Source organism: Tetrao urogallus (assembly GCF_951394365.1).
Source record: "Tetrao urogallus genome assembly, chromosome: 19".
Classification (NCBI taxonomy): domain Eukaryota; kingdom Metazoa; phylum Chordata; class Aves; order Galliformes; family Phasianidae; genus Tetrao; species Tetrao urogallus.
The window spans coordinates 6,027,299-6,036,110 of NC_136832.1; positions in this window are offsets into that span (position 1 = coordinate 6,027,299).

Genomic DNA, 8,812 nt, shown 5'->3' on the forward strand with positions numbered 1-8,812 from the left:
TCCCAGGGCCGAGCGGCGGTGAGTCCTGTGGGGGGGGGGTCTGCTGTGCCCATCCCACTCACCCAGTGCTATCCCCACTTTGGTTTTCCCTCTGTGCTGAGCATCAGAGCATGGGCAGTCCCCCAGGGGAGTGGGGAGGGGATGTTTCCCTCCATCCCCATGGGTTTCTCCCGGTGCGTCCCCATCCCGCAGCACATCCCCAGGCTCTGCAGTGCCATAAAACAATAAAAGCTGCCAGGTGGCAGCAGGGCCTGCGGCACCGTGCTGCAGGAACTGCAGAGCAGGCACAGAGGCAGCTGGCGATACGGGGCATGGGGATGCTCCAGGGTGACACGATGTTAAATGTTCCCTTTATGTTCTGGCTCATTATCACGCACCCAGCAGCTGGCAGAAGGGGGGGGGGGGGCTGTGGCCCGCCCTCATGCGAGTCCTCACACGGATTCCCTTTCCTCCTTCCTCTCCCACAGCTTATGGGGAAGACGCTCTCTGTGCCATCCGACCACGCAGCGATGCTTGCCTGCCCCTCTCCGGCCCTCCTCCATGTCCCACGAGCCAAGGACGCAGCGCAGCGCCAGCTCACGCCCCTCTCTGCGCTCCGAACCAACGCCGGTGCCATTTGCCAACTTCTGCTTTTTTCCAACAAAAAACAAAAACCACCCAAAAAAGACCACGGTCTGAGCGGCAGCAAACACCCAAAACTTGGGGGCTGAGGGAACGGCACCGAAGGCAGAGCCCCCCCTGGCCCCGAGCCCCTCTGCTCCTCATTCCTACAGTCTGGGGTCGGACTGCGGATGCGCCTCTCCGGGATGCAGCTGGGGATGGAGCCCACAGGGGCTATAGGGATATATATATATATTATTAATATTATTAATATTATTAATATTATTATTATTATTTTGGTGAGACAGTATTGTGCTTTTTTTTTTTTTTTTTTTTTTTTGTCCATTCGGTGGAAAGAAGGGAGGCTTTTTTTTACACGTCTGCCGACGACGGATACCTTTATTTATTTGTTGCAACCATTGCTGCCGTTTTGTCTGCCATGTGTGTGTCCCACACCTCGCTGAGGGCATCTGTCCCGTTTACATCCCCACACACGACTGCAGGGCACCAGGAGCCTGCAATAACCAAGCCAAAAAATCCCCTCCACCCGCTGTTTGCCGTGCACTGGAAGGGACTCTGCACTTCTTTTACTTCTTTCCCTCTCCCCGTAGCCCCGTTCCTGCATTTTTCTCTCTCTCTTTCCCCTCTCCTGCCCAACCAGGGTTGCTCAGCCCCATCCCTCCTCTCTGTTTCCATTCCTTTCCCCAGCCTCTCTCCCCATCGGGCAAGACGAGGAGGCAGCCGGTGCTGGAGCATTCTCCTTTGTGGCTTTTCATTTTCTTACTGCATGAAAAGTATTAATGGAGCTGAGCGTTGGGTTTTGCTTTCAAGCCAATTCCCTTCTTGGTGTTTTTGGGAAAGGTGGGAAGGTGCGTTTCCTCCATTGGCAGAGCAGGGGCAGCCATGCAGGGCAGTGGGTTGGGGCCGCCCCATTGCTTCCTATTGAGGCCATGGGAAGTTGTGCTGGAAACCAAGAGCGGAGTCAGTGTGCATCCACACTCCTCCCTGCAGGAAGGTGAAGGGCTGGAAGAGGGCACCCACCTGCATGGGACACCTCACAGCATCAGATGCCATCCCTGCTGGTTCCATCCACTGCTGAAGAAGGAGAGATCTGGGAGCAGTGTGCAACGTGCTCCTGTCCTGCTGCATTTTGCTCCTGGCCCAGCAGTATCCCCACCCCCTTCGTCCATCCCAGGCACTGCTGATGATGGCAGCAGTTGGTGCTCATCACACAGCTCTCAGCCACAGAGATGTCCCCAGGAGGTGACAGCTGGACACGCAGGATGTTCTGAAGGCTGCTCCCACCGCTCACAAGACAGCAGCAGTGTCCCTATGGGGCTGAATCTTACATTCACATGTCACGATGGCCTGGAGCTGTGGGGCTGTGGATGCTTTCTCTGCCCTGCTGACATTTGGGATCCTGCACCTTTGGGAAGCCAGCACTTTGTGATGCTTTCACACGCCTTTATTGAGACACTTCTCCCCGTCCCCAAAGAGACATCATGTCTGCTGCCACCAGGAGCCCGTCGGGACGGTTCTGCCCCAGTGTCTCAGTGCTGGGTGTCCCAGAAGGCATCACTCTCTCCTTCCCCCCAAAACCTCCCTTCTCGATGCTTTGTGGCCAAAACACGTCTCTGTTGGGTAGATCTTTGCAGTGACTCAAACTCCACCACCTCCCATCTGCTGGATGGGTGCCCTCCTGGTGCCAGGCATTGCTCTGATGGCACCGCTGGAGCTGCACTGGGGCGCCCCATTAGAAGTAACACCAGACAGATACAGATGTTTGCTCTGCCACTTTGGCCTGGAAGGCTTTGGGGTTCTTTTCTCCTTGTACATTTCTTCCCATGGGGCTCCTGCCTTGGGCGCACCGAGGGGCCTCATATCCTCCATCAGCATCGCTGAGACCCACAACTCCTGGTGCCAATGGAAGTATGGCTTGAAGCTTCTCACGCTTGGGAATGTCAGCCTTCACCTCCTCGTGCCTCGGTTTCCCCATCGGTGACCGCAGTGTTCTCCCACCATTTGTCCATCAGTGTTGCCTGGTTATAAGCAGTGTCTGTATTTCCTTTCCATTCTCTGTTCACGTGCTGTTGCTGCCCTGCAGCTGCCGTTCCCTGGGTCCCTCGGTTCCTTTTGGGGTCAGGGTTCCCTCAGGGGAGGCAGTGCTGCAGGAACCCCGGGCTGAGGAGCAGCAGAGCTGCATTCATGGAGGTGAAGCTGTCTGTGCTCCTGTGCCGGTGTCTCAGCTTGCATGCCCCGCTGCCTTGTCTTGAGATGAATCCAAGAGCAAACCAAGCAAACCGACCCGTTTAAGAACGGAACAAACAAACAAATAGAAACAAACCCAGGAACTTTGTGGCGGTGGAAATAAAAGCTTCATGATGGTACCGAAGTGGTCTGTGATGTGCCATGGGGTTTGGGGCTGTCAGCATCCAGTGCTGTGTGCCCTGGGCAGGGGCTGTAAGGGACAGCAAATGGGGAACGTGGGAATACCCTGCTGCTGGCTTCTGCGGCTGGGAGCAGTGCTCAGGTAATGTGTAGGTTTGTACGTATGTAATGGATTTACAGCTGTGCCAGGAGAGGGTGAGGATGGGCACAGGTTCCAAACGATGGGGTTGGATGTGGGCACCCAGAGGTGCTGCTGGGTGGGAGCACCTCCAGTGAGGAAGGGGTTAAGCCCAGTTTCACACAGGTGCTGCCAGGACCAGGAACACTGGGGGGGGGGAGGATGTGGAGAAGCTGTGTGTAGAACTGGTCCCCTGGCTGTGTGCCCTGGGTCACAGCATCACCTGGAGCCCATCCTCACCTCTGGACCCTCCCCATCCTGCTCGTTCCTGCGATCCCTTCCCAGGGAGGCACTGTTTGCTTGGCCCACCTTATCCTGGCTGGGGCAGATGGTTTTTGGGTTCTGCTGTTTTTGTTTTTCAGAGGTTTCTGGGTGTTAGGGTTTGGTTTTTTGTTTTTTTCCAAAAACTGATATCCCCCATGGGAAGGAGTTACCATTTTCCAGCCAGCTGTAATTATCAGAACAGCATCCCATAATGGAAACATTTAGGTCACCTTCACAGCAAACAGTGCTACCTAATAAGGCTGTGTCTGGCCAACCTGGCTGACCGTGCCCCTAGCATGCGATGCTCAGCCAGCTCTGCTCTATGCCACGTGCAGGAGTGGCTGGGAAGCCCATGCTGTTGGTTCCACATGGAGCCAGCACAGTATCTGGTGGAGCTGCAGGAGGTGTGAGCAGCAGGGAGCATCAACTGCAGAGCACAGCAAGCACTGCAGGGCAGCTGAAGCTGCATCCGAGTCTGAGCAAGCCACAGTCTTATGGACACAAGGCCCAGCTGGAGCCAGAAGTTTACAGCCCTGGATGTTTTGGAAGGGATGCTGCCAGCTTACATCCTCCTCGTGCCCTGCTCACTGGGGTGGGATCTCCCAGCTGCAGCCCACTGATGCCAGGCTCTGCATCTGCATTGTCTCCAGCCAGGCAGGATGTAGCTGAAATGCTATCAGGGCTTGAAGCAGTGATTGAGCACCTGGTGGGAAGCCAGGGCCAACCCAGTGCAGCTCAGGTGTATGCAATGCCCTGAGTGACCATAAGGGCTGGAGCCAGGATCCACCCCTGCCAGACCTCATTTAAGGGTTGGCAGTAGAGGTAGGGAGATCTTGTTGGAGATCCCTGCATTCCTGAGGGCTTCTGATGGTAAGCAGCTTCTTTCCTTTATTTCTGTGCCTATGGCTGTTGAATTTGAGCAAATCTTCCCTTGCTGTAGTCTGGGACCTTGCAGCTCTGCTGTCATTGCTGTGCTTTCCATCACATTACACAGGGCTGGCAGACTGCAGCTCAGTCCTGCAGATCCTGGGTGCAGAGGAGACAGAGATCTGGGGGTAGAACAGTACAGGTTACACACTCACTAATTTTCCTGGAGTGTGTTGTGTTTTTCATCCTTATTTCTAACCTGAGCAGGGGCTACTCAGGCACCAGTTTTGTTCGCACCTGTCACTCTCTGCACTTCCAAGCTGAGTTGGCCCTTGGGTGGACTAGGTAATGACAGAGCAAGGAGGGACCGTTCAAAAACCATTCCTAGAGCTGTGCAAAGACCTGCAGGAGGCTGAGCTCTTCTGGGTGCTGCTTGTAGTGTTTCCCTGCTGATGTGTAGCTACTGCCTGCCATGGTGGTGGTGATGGTCAGCGCAGTGCTGTCCTGTCCTGTGGGGCTGCTGGGTGCCTCCACCAGTGGTCACCTGGCAGAAGGACGACGTGGGCATCAGAAGAGGAGAGCAGGAGCCTGAGGTCTGCGGGTGGGCTGGGTGGCTGAGCAGCCTGGCACCACTCTGTGTGTGGCTGCACCAAAGCACCTGCAGCAGTGGAGGTGCTCCGGGCTCTGTGCTGTGTGCAATGGCCCCTGCAGCTGTGCCATGAGATTCTCTAGGAAGGTACAACTGTGCAGGCAGAGCAGTTCCTGTGTCCCAGCACAGCTGCTCTGTTCTCTTCTCTGTTTTATTTCTGCTCGTCCCCATAGGGCCTGGCCTCAGTGTGCTCCCCAGTGGGTAGCTGCACCTCCTCTGGGTCTCCACAGAGGATGCTGGCTGTGCATGGTCCTTACTGCCACAGGGAGGACCAGGCTGATCATCCAAGGTGAGGCTGCAGTTCTTGCTCCCTGTGCACACCTCCTATCTCAGCCTGCTTCCTCCTGACACAGAGCAGCAATGTGGCTGCCAGGGTCCCACACAGGCACTCAGTTCTCTCCCGACTGCCACTGAGAGCAGCCACTGAGCTGTATGTTTTGGGAGCACTCCTGGTGAAGCCAAGCATCCCCAAGGTGCCTTTGCCACCATACGGTGCTTTTGTGATAATGGTGTTTTGACATCAGTGCTGATGTGGGGCTTTACTGCTGTGTGGCAGAGAACGAGGTGGGCACAGTAGTGAAGGTGGTCATCTTGGTCCTGCAGAGTGAATCTTTTGCATGCTCCTTTTTGGGGAAAAATAGGATTTGGGGCCTCTGCCTGCTCTCTCCCATTTGGCTGAAGGACTCCTAACAGCTGCCCCCTAGATGGTGCCCAGGGACAGGTGGCACTGCCTGGATCCCTGGGATGTTGGCACCTACACCTGTGCCATGTGCAGGGCTCTGCTGTTGCCCATGCAGTGCTCATAGTGTGAGGTGGGTGTCTGCTAGGAAGGATGTTGCCTTTCCTCGTTTGCTTTAAATCCTTTAGTTCATACCCACTTTTCCTCCCTCCCATCTCCCTTGGCTGAGCGCAGCAGAACCCTCCCAAAGCAGATGCTGCATGCAACCCCCCAAGCCCCCGCATCCCTTCATTTCTCCCAGGGCTTCCTGCATTTGCTGCCAATGATTCAATTCCTCTCTCCCAGGGGCTCTGTGAAACGCACAGGCCTCCCTGGGAGCACTGCGCCGGGCTGAGCGGAAGCGCCGGGTGCCCTCAGCGCAGTGCTGGCATTTGGCTGCTGGCACTCTGCTGCCAGGCACAGCAGGGAAACAAACAAAACCTTGGGACTGGGGCCAGGAATGCGTGTGTTGATGCAGAGCAGGGGCTTTGGGTGTTGGTGGATGCCAGTTTTGGTTTCACGCTTGCAGCATCCCCTGCTGATACACAGCACCCTGCTGTGCAGGCCCAATCCATCATCCTGCTCAAGCATTGGTGAGACCCCATTGCAGGTGCCTGCCCTGTGTGCCCTCCCTGCCAGACCATGGCTGCTGTGTTGGGAGTGTGGGGTGCCCAGAGCCTGACTCCCCCTTCCTCAGGACTTCAGACAGGAGCAGGATGGCTCACTGGGCGCTCTGTGCAGAGCTTCCTGCAGGATGAGCTCCTTGCCTGAATCCGTTGCAAACTTACCATTGAGTATGAGCTCTCTCCTGGCACGCAAACACTGTGAGTGCAGTGAATCCAGGCTGGGGAGGTCTGGGCTTCCTTTGACCCAGTGTTGGAGGAGCTCTGCTTTCAGCTCAGTGCCTGGTTAAGCATGGATAATGATGGAAACAAAGGTGCTGGGATCCTGTAGTGATTCCAGGGAGCTGTAAGGGCAGAGGGTGCCCTTTTCCAAGGTGCCGTGTCCCTTCTCAGCCACACCTGCTTGCTTCCAGGAGTGCAGTGGGAGCTGTGGTACAAGGGAAGGGCACTCCGGTTCTTCCTGCTTGGCTTCACTCCTCTTGCCTGCAGACTGAGATGGTGCCAGCATGACTGCATGAACAGTGTGGGCAGGTACTGCTGCAAGTGCCCTCCAGCTACCTGCCACGGTCAGTGGGTGTCACTGTCCTTGGGGGTAGAGAGAACTCTGCATCCCCACCTCACTGCAGGCACATGGATGCCCCAATTTGCTCTGCCTGCAGATGTGGGAGAGCGTTTGCAGGGCATCATCATCACTTCCATCTCATTCTTTCCCTCCTGATGAGACTGCAGGGGGTGAAGCTGGCACCAGCTCTGTGGGATTGCGCCACCTCCCATCTCTTCTCTTGTTGCAGTGGGGATGTGGTGTTTGGGGAGAGCTGTGCTTGCACCACCCTATTCCCAGCTGGGAATCCATCCCCCAGTGTGTGTAACTCGCTGCCCCTATCCCTGTGCCTTCACCTGGGGTCAGTTCCTGACTCAGCAGGGCTGAGGGTGACAAATCCTGCTGGGGTACACAGTGTCCCACCAGCCTCTTGCAAACCCTGGGTTTGTTGCAACACTCCAAGCAGTTCAGGGCAGCCTTGGCTGTGATCAGCCCACAGATAGTGGGTCTGGGGGGTGGGGGGAGCAGGAGCCTACTGGGCTGGGGAGCAAGTAGGGAAGGCAAAGTATGTCTCAAAATCCATTATGTTCCTGTGCAGTTGTTTATGGTTTGGTTCTGACTAAAGGTTTCCCTGTGAAGAAAGCAGCTCCTCCAGCCATCCTTCCTCCCTGGCCTTGGGCTGCCCAAGTGGCAGTGCCTGCACGTGGCAGTGGTGCAGGGCAATGTCCAGCCCTGGCCCTGTGCTGGGTCCCTCAGTCGGTGGAGCTGGGATCAGATCTTTGCACATGTGCTGCAGGCAGAGGCTGTTGCCCAAAAGTCATTTCTGTCCCACCCCACTGCACTGGTTGGAGTGACCCCAACCCATTTGATCCCACGTTTGGTGATGGCACAGCACTGGGGTGAGGTTGCAGCTGCCAAAGCCCATTGCTTGTGCTGTGCTCTCAATGAGGTGCCCCTAAAGGAGAACTCCCTATGGATGATTGGTTTCCCATGCTGGAAGGCCTGCTGCTGATCTGAGTGAATGCACAGGGGGAGCATGGTGTTACCCTGTGCACAGCTCTGCCCCCCCTCCCTTTGCACCAACCTCCCCCAGTGCTGCAGCTCTCCATTTCCAGGGCTTTCAAAGAAATTCTTCCTTCCCCTGCAGAGCTGGGCTGGGCAGGAAGTCAGGCAGCTATGGGGCAGCTGCCCTCTGCCCCTCATTTTCCCACCTGATGGGCTTTGGGGGGTGAAACACTGCAGCTGTATGGCTGCAAAGTGGGGGACACAAGTGGCAGCACGGGGCAAAGCCCCTGTCTTAGCTGGGGTGTGAGCTGCACTTCTATGCTCTGTGTACCCTCAGGCACCTAGAGGGCAGGGCTCCACTGGGAACGGTGCCCACGGAGGGGACAGTCCTTTGGCAGCTCCGCCTGCCCCCGCCTGGCTATAAGGGAGGAGGAAGAGGAGGAGGATGCTGGACTCTGGGCTGGAGCATTGAGGGCAGCTGGTTTCTGCGGTCCTAAGGAGCAGGTGAGTGTGGGCAAAGCAAGGGGAGAGTGAGGGAGAAAAGGGGCCCTTTTCTGTAGGGATCTGCCCCTGCTCCTGGCTGACCCCTCTCCATCCATGCCCAGCTCTGCCCCACCGTGGGTGTGTGGGATGGGCTCAGAGCAGTGGGACGGGGGGGTTGCAGCCCCTTCCCATCACTTGTGCAGCACCAAAACCACTTCTCACTCAGTTTTTGGGCACTTGCCACCCACCTGACAGTGTCTCAGCTTGGCTGCTCACATGAACTGGAGCTGGGACCTCAGCTGGCAACATCCCATCGCCCTCCCTGCTCTGTTTGGGGATGCTGGGGGCAGGATGGGGCCCCTATGCTCGCACGCCAAGGCTTACCCTGCTGTCTCAGGGTGCTCTGCCAGACTGCCTGGGGAGGGCAGCTCCCCTCCTTGCCAAAGGTTTCAGCTTTCTGTTCAGGCACCATCACTCCACCCAACTTTTATTTCTC